This window comes from Lissotriton helveticus, chromosome 2_1 (genome assembly GCF_964261635.1).
Source record: "Lissotriton helveticus chromosome 2_1, aLisHel1.1, whole genome shotgun sequence".
Classification (NCBI taxonomy): domain Eukaryota; kingdom Metazoa; phylum Chordata; class Amphibia; order Caudata; family Salamandridae; genus Lissotriton; species Lissotriton helveticus.
In genome coordinates, this window is record NC_136059.1 from 72,482,100 (window position 1) to 72,497,085 (window position 14,986).

Consider the following 14,986-nt stretch of genomic DNA (forward strand, 5'->3'; position numbering starts at 1 on the left):
CGGGGAGAAGGCCCAGCTGCAGCCCTAGTTATTGTTAGCAGGCGCGTGTAATTGGTGTAGTGATCCGCCGCCTGAGCCCGGTTACAGCCCTGGTTGATGTTAGCAGGCGCGTGTAATGTCGTTGAATGAGAGAGTTATCAGCCGCGGGTAAATCCGTTTAATGAGAGAGTTGAGTGACAGCGAGTAGGAGAGGCTGCAGTAATTGTCCTCGCAGACACGCTCATTTGCGTGTTCCCCCGCTTGAGGCCCAGCTGCAGCCCTGGTTGATGTTATCAGGCGCGTGGAATTAGTGTACTGATCCACCACCTGAGCCCGGCTAGAGCCCTGGTTGATGGTAGCAGGCGCTTGTAATTTCGTTGAATGAGAGAGTTCAGTAACAGCGCACAGGAGAGGCTGCAGTAACGTTACTTACCAGGCCTCCAGGTGAACGCGTTTGTCACGCCCCCAGCACAGGGCCACAGCAGACGATCTTCTGATTAATGTACAACCCACATGGTATGAAGGGCGGAACGTAGCACACGCCCCCAGCGTTTCTCACGCCCCCAGCATGCCCCTTGATGCGGCGCAATTGCGTTCACATGGCATGAAGGCCGGACACACGCCCCAAGCGTTTCTCACGCCCCCAGCGTGCCCCTTGATGCTGCGCAGCAACGTAATTGGCACTTGTATGTACGACTCACATGGCATGAAGGGCGGACACACGACCCCAGCGTTTGTCACGCCCCCAGCACATCCCCACAGCCCATGATGTGATTGCCGTACCACACGCCCCCAGCGTTAGTCACGCCCCAGCCCACGCCCACAGCACAACGCAGACACACCCACAGGGACTACTTTGCTGGCACGGTTCTTTCACCTTTTAAATGTATAGAGGAATTGGCCTAACGGCTAAGGCGCTCGACCTCGGACCTGGGGATCTGGGTTCGAGTCTTGGTAACGACGCCAAACGTCCTGTGATTCTGGGCAAATCACGTAATCTCCCCGTGCCTAACAAAAATGAATGTGTGTCCTCATGTAACGTAACTGGTGCTATGTAAAGCGCTCTGATACCTTATTCAGTTCGGGTCAAGTTCGTGCTATATAAAACTCTGCATAAAAAAATTAAAAATATGGTGGCCGTCTGCATAGCCTATGTCCTTCTGCTGCAACTGCCCTTTCCAACGCTGTATTGGGTGTTGTGATTGGTGCTGTGGTTACTGAGATTACCCGCCTCAAAGGTTTGGGCTCTCTCTTTATAATATTAGTATGGATGAATCGGGAAAATGACACTAGGGTCCTAAAATGCTATACAACACCCACTCCACTTTATTATGTTCGACATTACTAAATTCTAAGTATTAAAACCTATCTAAAGCATGTGTTTACAATCCCACATAAAATGCATTCTAAAAATGGTTGTACACGAAAATGAGCATTTGTACTATACGCATCTGAAAGCAATGATTTAATTTTAAGCATATAGTATGATATTGGCAATGCTAACTGAATGAATCATGAAAATTACATTTATGAAATGGCTCTTAAATACAGAAGAAAAAGGTCGAGACCATCCCATAGCAGGATATATAAACTGGTTTGGTTTGTGGATAAGGTCAATATTGTTTCTAGGAAGTATTCAAAGAATTCTTGTTCTCTAAGAATAGTTCTACTTCAAGCAGATTATTTTGTGCCAAAAAAAGTTAAATTATGGAAAAAAGTCAAATTAAATCGTAGAAAAATAGAGTTCCAAATTTAAAAGTTTTGTTTTGAAAAGCGAAGGTCGAATTTAGAGTTGATAGAACGCTGTGTGCTAAATTAAAAAGTTATTCTCATTGTCAGGTGAAAACATTAAATCTTCTAAGCAGGCAAAGAAATCGACTACCACAGTAGGTGAAAGTTGGACTACTTCATTAAGTAGATCAATCATACACAGATGAGAAGTATCGCCCTCAGCGTCAGCCGCATTAGCAATGTTCGCAGTAGATGGTACCTGTGTGCCTGTCGGTCCACGTATCTCACCGTCAGCAGTGTGCGTCTGTGAGATCTCAATGAATGCCGTCATCAGGATTGGTCGCCGCTGGGGACAACACAATGCAAGAGCCGTTACCGAACCAAGCAAAGTATCAACATCCGTTGGCAGCGCTGATGGAAGTGTTGGACAGATGTCCAGCACGCATTCTTCTCCACATAGCAGGCAACGTACAACAGGTAAGATGCAATCTTGCCAGATTGGTCTGTATGATGGGAGCCACGTGGTATTCAGATCTCTCAAACGAGCCAAGCCAAGAATCTGTATCATGCGCTCACGACACTGCATTGCCAGAAGAGTGTTCTCCATGGTAATCTGGGTGTCGCTGGTGACTGGACTTGCCATATCGGAGCAGAAGGAATAAAAATAGTATTCCTGCTACGAGTCCCAAAATGAGAGGCAGGAAGCCGAACACAGAGTGCACGAAGTTTGAAAAAATGCCTAGTACTGCTTCAAAGGGTGCTAACAGTCCCGAAAAAATTGTCTTAAATACATATCACTGACATAATATCGAATACAAAAATATAGAATTACCAAAATATCGATTAAAAAATATAGAATGCAAATATATCGAATTCCTATCTACAAACAGGTAAGTACAAAAATATTGAATCAAAAATGTCATTGTAAAAAATATAGTTATTAAAAATATTGAATTTTTTTAAATGTCTTAAAAGTAATTTAAAATTAATGAAATAATAAATATAATAAACCAAAACATACTTAAAAATACTGAAATAACCTTAATATTTCAGAGATCTTGTCTGAGGAGCATAACGTCTGAGTCCACTGCGCCAATCTCGGCCTCAAGAGTTTCTCGGGACTGCATGATCACTGCCAACAGCGTTGCATTATTTGGAATGGCTGCGTCTTGATCACCCATACTCGACCCTTGGCCTACAGCTCCTGTAAATGTATGTATTATGCTCTGCTTGGACTCCATTCCAGACGTCTTGTCTTTGGCCATCTTGTGTAAGTATACGAAGCATGGTGGTCTGGCGACAGGGTTCAAATATGCCTCTGATTTATCAGCTTAATACATGTTAATGACACCCGGCAATCTCCCGACTCGGTCTCCAATGGGGGGCGGCCAGGGGGTAGTACCGTGCCCACAGCGCCAAACCTGGTCAAGCCTCTTCCGTAAGCAGGGTGCCCCACCTCCCCTAGCGAGCGCCGATTCACTAGCCCAGGCCAGCCTGGATCCAATAGGCAATCACACAATATCAACGGGGCTACCAGGAAGAGTCAAGCATCGAGACTTCGCTCCCAGCAGCTCTAGTCATCAGCATTCTCCAATTGACTTTTGGCAATGATTATGATATCCCCGATAGCAGCCCGGCACTATCCATGCAGCTAGCGCCAGGATCGCCCACTTCCTCAGTCGCTCAAACCCCACAAGCGATCTGGGTGGGGGAGGGGGAAAAGTGGCCCCCTTGTCAGATGTGTAGCACCAGGCCCTAAGGTGTAACTGGGCACCCCACTCCTTGTGTGGGCCTCAGGGGGGGGGAGGTTGCCTCTGCCTATTGCCTTCTATCGGACCGCACAGCACCCCAAACCAGCAAGGTCTCTGGCACGCCACAACCCGAAACAGCCAACGAGAGTTCGTCGGGCCCCAGTCAGGCCTCGGCCTGCCCGCACCCCGGCCGCGCAGTGTCTCTCCTGCTCAATCGGGTATAGACTACCGCAGCGATCACCAAGGCATCCAGCTTGCGGCCTGAAATGACCGCCGGAGTTTTCACAAAGGCCACAGTAAGGCCGCAATCCACCGGAATTCACGTCCTGGGGCGACTCTCCCACCCAGATGTTATGTTATGTTAATTTCGATTTCTATAGCGCCAAATCACCGACAGGTCTCTTAGCGCTTGCTTTGGGAACCCGTCCTGGCTTTCCCTGCGAGATAACCCCTACTGGGCATCCCCAAGGTGAAGACCAGGCATCCCATCGCAGTGAGGCCGTAGTGGAGATTAAGCAAGCTAATGCCCAGAGTTGCAGAGTGTGAACCCATGATTCGAGTAGGCACCGAGGCGAGAATTATTGAGTCTTGGGACATTTTGAGCTCAAGACCCTGCCGCGTCGGGAATTGAACCCTGGTCCCGGGTCTGACCTCTGCATCAGGGTCTGCCTCCTCTAACCAGTGAGCCACACTTCTCAGATGTGCACAGAACATAGCAGCAGCACAGCCCTAGAGGCCCGACTGTCTCCCCCGTATGTCAGTAGTCTCCACCAGAGAGCAGGTTTTTTTTATCCCAGGAGGTCACGCATCATGTGCCCCGGGGAGCAGTGGGGGCCCAGGCCAGTTTACTCACCCCGGCCCCGCTCAGTCGCTGAGAACACAGCAGGATATAGATCAGGTACCGCAGGCCCCTCGGCCCCAGTTGATGCTCCGGGTGGTCCTACCTCCTCAGGCACCACTGCCCCAGCTGCTCCTCTACGCCAGATGTGTATTTTGGAGCGCTGGCCCTTCTCGCCTACTGTACTGCCAGCGCACCACACACAGGCCGCACTACGCTTGGTCTCACTATGGCCATTAAGCGCCGAAAATGCGACCACCGGAGCCCTCTATCCACAATAGCAGGGTACCTCATTGCTCCGCCGATGCCCTGCTTAGGTCAAAATGGCTGAATGACAAGGATTAATATCGGGCTGCGGGAGCCTCGCTAAGGCGCGCCAGTAATGTTAGACCGCCAGGCCACGCCCATTTGTGTAGGTTTTGATGGCGCATTTCTCCTGCCTATGTTGCACATATTGACTGTGTTGCACATACTAAGGCACATACTGAGGCTTTTGCTCATTAAGTGTATTTGTGTAGGCTACACCTGTTGGCTTGCCAATACGTGGTATTATTAAATGGGTTTGGTACTCTGACCCACTGACAGTAAAGAACAAGTTACTTACCTTCAGTAATGCCTTATCTGCCACAGATTTCTTACCTTTTGAATCATCTCCATGCGTAAGACTGGATCTGAATTGGTTTTTTTTAGCAGTACTGTTGCGCGTTGGTTGTCATCGTTCTGCTCTTTGTGGCATTGTTGCCAGTGCTGGACATGACGTTTGCAGTGCACCCCAGCGTGCTGATGTACATTTCTTTTTGCGACTTTCCATGCCAGGAGTGCTGAGCCACGAAGAACACCAATCACCAGTGTGGAAAAATAAGGCCCTGAAATGGGAACAGCCCTGTCCCTAGAAATCCGTTCGCACAGCAGGGAGGATGGGTGGGTCAGGAAGGAATCTGCAGCTACATAAAAATCTCCACTAGATATGGCATTACAGAAGGTAAGTAACTTGTTTATCTGATAAAGCCTTTTATCCGCAGATTCCTTACCCCTTGAATAGATACTCAAGCAATACCTTCCCGGAGGTAAGTCTGCGGACCAATTTCATACAAGGAAGTCCTGGAGGACCGAACAAGCAAAATGCCCATCCGGAAGGACCTGACTATCTAGGCAGTAGTGATTTGTGAACGTGGGCAAGAAAGCCCATGTTTTTACCTGGCACATATCCAATACCATAATTCCATGTGCTAAAGCAGTGTTAGCAGCTTTAGCTCTGGTGGAATTTGCACTCAAGCCCTCAGGGGTTTGCTCCTTTGCCAATGCATAGCAGATCTTGATACAGAGCATAATACAAGAGGTGATGGCCTGTTTCTGCATGGCCCACCGTTTTTTCGCTTCGACTTACCCCATGATGCGATGCTCATCCACCCAGAACTCTTGTGTGTGGTCCAGGTAGAACGATAACGATCTTTTTGGATTCAGACAGTGAAGTCACTTCTCTTCCTTAGAGGGATATGGGGGAGCATAAAAAATAGGCAGAGTGACAGATTGGCCTCTGTGAAAGCAAGTGACCACTTTCAGTAGAAAGGAAGCTCTTGTACGAAGCAGCAGTTTGTCTGGGTAGTTGTTCAAGTTGTTCAAGTACAGAGGCTTTTGTTTTTTCTCGATGTTTTATAAAGTACGAACTTGACCCGAAGGAATCAGGTCACAGAGCGCTTTACATGAGCACCAGTTGAGTAACATTCATTTTTGTTAGGCTAGGGAGATTAAGTGATTTGCCCAGAATCATAGGATGTTGAGCATCGCTGCCCAGACTCAAACCCAATTCTCCAGATTCGAGGGTGACCGTCCTAGCCATTAGGCTAAATCCTCTCCCCAATGCTTGGATGAGAAAGCTTGAAGCTGATGTTGTCACCACGAGTAAGGCCGTCTTGATGGTAAGGAGCCTGAGAGGACAATTGTGCAAAGGCTCAAAAAGAGAACACATAAGGAAAGAGAGGACAAGCTTGAGGGCCCACTGAGGCATAATGTTAAGAGAAGATGGAAGCAAATGTTGCAGACATTTAAAAAAATCTATTTACAAAATGGAATTTGATATGGGACAGAAAAGCTGAAATATATAGCCCTTGAGAGTGCCCAGAGCAGAGCCCTGCCAGGCAAGAGAAAGAATAAAGAGAAAGACTTGTGAAAGGGGCAGAAAGGAGATTGGTCTATCTTTCTGAACACCATGCCACAAATGTTCTCCAACGGTAGGCATATACTGTCTTGGAGGAGGGACACCTGACTGCCAAGATAGCATTGCAGACTTCAGGGGGCAGGTCAAAAGCTGTCAACTGTTGCCAATCAATCTCCATGCAAGAAGGCAGAGCATTGACAGGTTCGGGGGGAGAACTCCCCTCCCCTGCTGCAGTGACAGAAAATCCACCAAAGGTGCAGTCTGTTCGGAGAACCAATGGCCATGCTCAACAGCTCGGGATTCCAAACTCTCCGAGCCCAGTCTGGAGCCACAAGGATGACTTAGGAGTGGTCATTCCTGATCTTCTTGAGAACTCCGGGCAGGAGTGGTATGTGCAGAAAGGCATACAGGAGGCCTGAGCTCCACTCGAGATGAAAAGCATCTATGAGTGGGAGCCACTTTGGAAACTCCAGCGTGCAGAACTGCTGACATTGCACGTTCTCAGTGGTGGCAAACATCTACCCAAGGCTCTCCCCACTCCTGAAAGAGACCTTGCGCCACTTCCGGATGGAGATGCCGTTTGTGATCTGCTAGGCATGTTTGGCTGAGTTCATCTGCCCTGGTGTTCAGAGAGCCTGCCAGATGCTGAACCACTAGGGAAATGCCCCGACGTTCCAGCGATGCCAGAGAAGCAGGGCTTCTTGACAAAGGGTCCATGACCCAACCCCGCCCTGTGTGTTGCAATATCACATGCCAATGATGTTGTCCGTGTACACATTGTGGCGCTTTGCGTTTACAGATTACACGTGTTAGCGCAATGGGAGGCGCAATTATATGACTAATTGTACTTTCTCTTTCAGACTAGCATTTTAGGAATACCAATGGGTATTGTATAAAGTGCATGATATTTTGCATTTTTCACTTTTTGTATGAAGCACACAATCACATTTGATAGCAACATAGTGAGTACGGAAGGGATCAGTTTCAGTCCTGATGAAGAAGCCTTGATGCTTTGAAACATGTTGACTGCCTAGGAGTATCCGCACATTTTATGCAGGACATCTCCGAACCACCAATTTTAACAGGTCCAGCCTCAATGACTTATTAAAATTTCTTAAGTCCATGAGGCCAGGTCCATTTAAAATTCACTTTTTGCATTCACTCTAGACCCTTCCTCTCACTACCCCTACACAACACATAGTACTGTAAGATCAGTGCCCCCACGTAGTCGCAGGTCGTAGCACGCCCCGTCCCGCAGCGGGGCGGGAAGACCCCCATGACGAAGCATGACACCAAAGGCCCGTTTGGTGTGTGAGGGGTATTTAGGCAAACACTGTGTGCATCCAATCCAAGATGGAAAATACACTTTCTTGACACAGTAAGACACTCTATCAAGAGAGCCCTCCTTAAAGGTGGATCCTTTTCTTTGAGTTCAGAGAGCCTGCCAGATGCTGAACCACCAGGGAAATGCCCTGATGTTCCAGCGATGACAGAGAAACAGGGCCTCTTGACAAAAGGTCCTCGACCCAACCCCGCCCTGTGTGTTGCAGTACCACATACCAATGATGTTGTCCGTGAACACCTGATGGAGGGTAGAAAGGCTTTTAATGCCATCCGACTCACCCGGAGCTCCAGGAGGTTAATGTGGAGCCTAGATTCCACTTGAGACCAAAGGCCGCTGATCTCTACCGCTCCCAGATGGCCACCCCATCGCAGAGGTGGTGCATCTGTCACCACTGTCAGATCTGGTTGGGGAAGGGAAAGGAGTCTCCTGCTGACCTAATTGAGGTCACCAATGCAGGTCTTGCGCTGTTCCCTCCGAGATTTGGACCATGTCGGAGAGAATTTCCTGATGTTGTGCCCACTAGGACTACAGGTCCCACTGCAGAGCCTACATATGTCAGTGGGACACACGCAGGAGGCTATGAGGCCCAGATGTCTTAGAGTCAGTCTCACCGAAATTCAGGATAGTAGCCAAAATATCTGTATCATAGCCTGAATATTCTGGACTCACCATTCGTGAGGATAAGCCCGGAACTGCACCATGTCCAGAACAGCTCCAATGGAAGGCAGCATTCGAGAGAGAGTCAGGTGTGATTTAAGCACATTGATAGTGAACCCCCCCTAGTGCGCAGCAGGTCTGCCGTAGTCTGGAGGTGAGAGACAACAGCCTGGACCGAGCCCGACTTCAACATCCAGTCATCGAGATGGGGATAGGGAAAGATTGCTATCCCTGATCTCCGCCAAATGAGCTGCAACCACCCCCATCAACTTGGTGAACACCCGAAGGGCGCTGGTAAGGTCAAAGGGGAGTACAGTAAATTAAAGTGCTGTGACCTACCGTGAACCGCAGGTAACGCGTGTGAACCAGGACAACGGGGGTGTGGAAACATGCATCCTGCCAATACAGCGCTACCATTCAATCTACAGGACGGACAGTACCTGAGCCAACGTTAACATTATGATATTCGTCTTTTTCAGAAAGTAGTTGAGAGGGTGGAGGGAGTTTAGAGAGAGGCCTCAATCCTTCTTTGGAGAGGAGAGGGGGTGAGTCAACCCAATAGACCCTTGCGGGCCCGGGCAAATTTCAATGAAATTTAGTTTATAGTGCCAGCAAGGGAATTTATTTAACAAATGTTTATCAGGTTAAGATTTGTGTTATTAATTCTTACAAAATCTCATCAATTGATTACATTTCTGTCACAGTTTAAATCAGTTTGTAATTTTCTGATAAATAACAACACGACTAATCAAAGGATACAGTCAAAAATAGAGAGGAATAACAACATGGAAAAATCGTTTTGTAGAAAAGTATTTCTTATTTATATCATTATTGGATTTGTAGGGTACATATCAACAAGTTACGTTGATTACAGTGCATTTACAAATGACCAAGGAATTTCATAGTTTTTCCTATATTTCATCTGAAACAAGTCCAATCCTGGATAAAAACAGAAGGTGATATTTAACTTCTTTAACAAAAAAATCACCTATAGAAATTTTCACAAACAAAGAAATGGACTAGACAGTCGACGTTTCGGTCTCCAATTGTGTTAATCCATATGACCTTCCTCAGGACAACAGAGTGTGCATAACAATGCGGTCAAACCGTGACCTTAGATATTTCGCAATATTGTTGATTGGTCAATTGCTAGCAATTACGTGACGCTGAGGCTCCGGTACACTACGCCAAACGATTGTGCAAACAAATCAGAAGCAATAAATGCACTAGAAAAGAGGACGCTGACCAATCAACAATAAAGAAAGAAAATGTTTAAAATGTAGTCCTTTGAAAGACCAAAATTCAGATATACATCGGCACGACGTATGAGAGTCATTTGAACCCTTGCGAAATATCTAAGGTCACGGTTGGACCGCATTGTTAAGGGTCACCATTATATGCACACTGTGTTGTCCTGATGAAGGTTTTATGGATTAACACAATTGGAGACCGAAATGTCGACTGTCTAGTCCATTTCTTTGTTTCTGAAAATTTCTATAGGTGATTTTTTAGTTAAAGAAGTTAAATATCACCTTCTGTTTTGATCCAGGATTGGACTTGTTTCAGATGAAATATAGGAAAAACTATGAAATTCCTTGTTCATTTGTAAATGCATTGTAATCAACGTCATTTGTTGATATGTACCCTACAAATCAAATAATTATATAAATAAGAAATACTTTTCTACAAAATGATTTTTCCGTGTTGTTATTCCTCTCTAATTTTGACTGTATCCTTTGATTAGTCATGTTATTATTTATCAGAAAATTACAAACTGATTTAAACTGTGACAGAAATGTAATCAATTGATGAGATTTTGTAAGTATTAATAACACAAATGTTAACCTGATAAACATTTGTTAAATAAATTCCCTTGCTGGCACTATAAACTAAATTTCAATCCTTCTTTGGCACCATGAAGGAGCAGGAATAGTAACTGTGACCTACTTCTGATGTCAGCATCCTTTCTGTGGTTTCTTTGGCCAATACAGCCTGCACTTCCTGATGCTGCAGGGAGAGGTGGACCTCAGGCATCCAATCTGAGGATGGTGGCAGGGGTGGAGGGGTCTCCAAGAATGGAAAGATGTAACTGCGCCTAACAATTTGTAGCACCCACATGTCCGAAGTTATGGCTTTTGTTTGGGGCATATGGTGCCTGATTCCGCCTTCACTAGGATGCCGGTGTTGTTGCGAAGGTCCACTAAAGAGGTTTGGAGGCTGCCGGGGAGAGGGCTATGGGCTGAGCAGAACTATGGCCTTGGTTCCCACAGGACATTAACAGCCATGAAAAGGCTGGATAGCCTGTTAGTTGTTAGACACTGCTGGTAGCCACTGAAGAAGAGAAAGGAAGTGTACAGTTGGCTTGGGACCGGGCGATAACCCCACTCTCCTTAAAGCAATCAAGTGCTGAATCGGCTTTGTCATGGAGCAGGTGGATGCCATCGAAGGGCAAGTCCATAAGGAATGCCTCGACAAGCCTCGAAAAGCCAGCTGACCTCAGCCAAGAGTTGCGAAGGAGCACCACCGACGAGTGAATGGCCCTGCCCAGCAAGTCCATTGTGTCCATCATGTCCAGCCTACCTCTGATATGGTACTTTGCTGCTTCCCAGCCATCAGCAATAGCCTGGATCAGGATGACTCTGGCTTCCCAGAGACAATAGGCAGTACTTGCGCAACCGAGTCCCAAACAGTGTGGCTATATCGACCCAATTTTTACCGGCGGACGAGGAACCCATTGACGGCCCGTCTGCTGCCAATTTTCGGTAAGAGAGCTGCTATTCCAGGCTGGTGCTCTAATTATTCTTGTGTAATCCCCTGATGGTTCTTGGAATGGACCATTAATTACGTTATTGTTTTTCCCATAGTGTCCTTCCTACCATTGGAGGCCTTACTAGTTGCCTCATATTATGGTTACCTGACTAATCACGATTTTTATGGTTTAGGCATTTCAGAAATATTCGGGCTATCAGTTTCTATACCAGTCCTGCAGGTACATAATGGCCCTTGATATTCACAGATAGGGTTTCCGTCTATGGTGCAGGCAGTATTCTGGGCTGGACCCTTCAATCTTGGTTTATTCCGTCTTCTTTTGGTCACTGTCACTTTCCGGTTTGTGCACTGATTATGCCAACTTTAATTCTTGGTGTTAATTCACGTTATTAGGTTAATTCTGACACGATCGTTTTTCACATGGCTCAACTTTAAATAAATGACTCTGGTATAATTGAATGGTTCTGTTCGGTTCGGAATGATTAGTAATTGGCTTAGTAAACCAAATGTATAAATTGTGTGTGGGTATTAACATGCTTTGTAGAAATGTTTTAATCTGTGTATTTTACTCTTTTTCTCCCCCTTGAATCATTTTTTTGTTTTAAATGTGTCATGGCAATAGTGCTCAGAACATGAGCTTAAAAGTTAATTGTGACTTTTTTCTGATCTAAAGAGAAGGCATAATATTGATGTCCTGAAGATGAACCTTTAATATGTCATAGGTTCGAAACGTCGTCGACTGTGTCACACTATATGTGTATGAACTGTGCTATTTTTTATGCCAACAATAGTGTGTAAACAATATTGTCTGATTGTGATTTGTACTACACAGACTGTTCATATTGCCTGAAACTCTTTGTTTGTCCTTTCTTACTGTGTTAGTCGGACATCGGCTGGTGTCCTGCTGTCATCTTAGTAATTTTGTGAAATTTCTTACTATTAAAATAAATACTGTCCGGCTGGACAAAGAATATAGTGTCTATTTAGTCTATATTTATCACTTATAAATTCTGTTTGTCTAGGGACCATTTTCCTGTATAAAGATATAATCCCCTAAGGTCCCTAGCATATTGCTTCCTTGGGTTCCCTTGTGTAACCAAAATGATATCGACCCAAGAGGCACACGATGTTCCCCGACAGCAGTGCAAGGCAAGTGGAAGAAAAAAAAGCCTTTCAAGAAAGTATCTACTCCTCTTGGATTCCCTATCGGGTAGACACGGAGGGACTGACTTTTGAGGTTGAGGCCTGCGCCACCAGGGTGGGCTGCTGGATGAGGTGTGAAAGTCTGGGTTCCCAGGAGCGGGTCAAGTGCAGTCGTCTTGTGTACAGGAGAGCCCGTACAGGGCTTAGCTCAGACCCCAAGCAGGATATTAGGGGGGGCTTCATTGAAGGGCAGAGGGATTCTGAGCTGGATACCCCCAGGCTCAAGTTCCTTTGTCATGACATTAATCTCAACTTCACAGAGGGTAGCTGGAGGTCAAGGACCTTAGCCGCCCTCCTCACCACAACTGCAAAGGAGGCCCACTCCTCTTTACCCACATTTGGAGGGAAGACCAGGCAAGTGTCTGGTGTAGTATCTAGACCACTGAAGTCCACAAACTCCTCATACCAGTTGCCATCATCTGGTTGGGCCAAATGGATTAGTTACTTACCTGTAATCCTAGTTCTCTTCCAGGGGTAATACTCATTAAATTCATAAGCACTGAATAATCTCTGCCCATGAGCGGGAACCCGGAACATATTATATATATATATATATATATATATATATATATATATATATATATATATATATATATATATATATATATATATATATATATATGTGTGTAAATACATATAATAGTAGTACATAGTACTAAACAAATTATACACATATATATGTATAACCAATAAAAATGCAGCCCAACATAACCCATAAGCTAATAAAGCCATATTTACATATTTTCTGCAGTATGAAAATAAATCATATAAATAATGCAATAAAAAGGCATGAGCCTCAAAAGCATTCCATAATCAGCAGAAAACCTTTAATTTCATCAAAGAATTTGTAATAAAAGGCAATTAGCCTAAGAAGGCTGCATACAGAAAAACTATCCCTGTATTGAAAATCCGACTGACACCTCGCCTTTAAGGCATCAGAGAATCTGAACACTTTGCCTTTAAGGCCTCCAGGGGAACTCTGTTCCCATCATGCACCACAGGTGACAGTTAGGTCAGTTCTTTTGTACGGTACAGTAAACTTAGCAGGAATCTGCATCTAGAAACACAATAGTACCATCATAAAGCTACTGCTCGCCCGGGGAGGCGGGAGGGTGCTTATGACTTTAATGAGTATAGCCCTGGAAGAGAACTAGGATTACAGGTAAGTAACTAATCCTTCTCTTCCAGGGGATACTCATTAATAGTCATAAGCACTGAATAGAGTAGCAAGCTCATACCCACAAAACGCGGGCGAACAGAAAAAATAACAACAACAACAACTGAAAACACACAGTTCTCAGGTAGCATTAGCAAATACATTTCTAAGAGATGCTTGCCCAACCTGAGCGTCTGCCTGTGTGTCTGAGTCAAGGCAATAATGGCGAGTAAAAGTATGCACTGAACGCCAAGTAGCTGCCTTACAAATTTCTGCCATAGAAACCTTTCTGAGGAGAGCTATGGTAGAAGCTTTTCCTCTTGTAGAATGTGCTTTTGGTCTTCCTGACAAAGACCTATTTGACAATTGATAAGTTAGAAGAATACAAGAAATAATCCATCTAGCAATGGACCTCTTAGATGCTGCAGAGCCTGTATTAACAGGACCATAGTTAATGAACAAACGGTCTGAATGTCTCAAAGTCTGTGTTCTATCTAAATAAAACTTAAGGACTCTCTTCAGAACTAAGGAATGAAGAGCCCTTTCAGCAGGACTAGTAGGATCTGGAAAAAAGGTAGGCAAGGTTATGACTTCATTAATATGAAAATCTGACACTACCTTGGGCAGAAAAGTAGGATGCGTCCTGAGTACCACTCTATTAGAATGGAACACAGTAAACGGTTCTTTGCAACACAGAGCTTGAATCTCGCTCATTCTACGAGCAGAAGTAATAGCCGCCAGGAATGCTACTTTCCAAGTTAAGTGCTGCAAGGAAGATTTATGTATCGGCTCAAAAGGAGCACCCATTAACTTAGTTAACACCACATTAAGCTCTCACGGTGGAGAAGGAGACCTGACTGGCGGATATACCTTTTTCAAACCTTCCAGAAAATCCTTTACTACAGGCATCCTAAAAAAGGAGACCTGAGTAGGTGATTTTCTGTAGGCTGTGATCGCAGCAAGATGGACTTTAATAGATTTAAATTGAAGACCAGATCTTGCTAAATGTAAGAGATAGGGCAAAATCACCTGTTCCTGACCATGGATAGGATCAAACCCATTACTCTCACACCACAGGTAAAATCGTTTCCACTTAAATCCATAGGATTTCCTTGTAGAAGGCCGTTTCGCCTCCTTAAGGATGTGCATACAGTCAGGATTCAACTGCAAGTGTCCATACTGGATGACTTCAGGAGCCATGCTGCCAGGCGCAGGGAGGACAGATGGGGGTGGAACACTCACCCCTTCTGTTTGGACAGAAGATCCGGGCGACACGGCAATCACCTGTGTGGTACTTTCGACAACCGAAGGAGATCTGGAAACCACCATTGGCGTGGCCACTCTGGGGCAATCAAAATCATCCTGGAGTTGGTTCTGTACATCCTGTTGATTACTGGGG

General features: G+C 45.4%; 1 protein-coding gene across 11 annotated transcripts in view; it reads right to left on the minus strand.

The window, feature by feature from the left end:
- Positions 1-14,986, minus strand: part of LOC144817722 (homeobox protein not2-like) — a 1,386,394-nt gene that overhangs the window by 717,186 nt on the left and 654,222 nt on the right. The window lies entirely within an intron of this gene.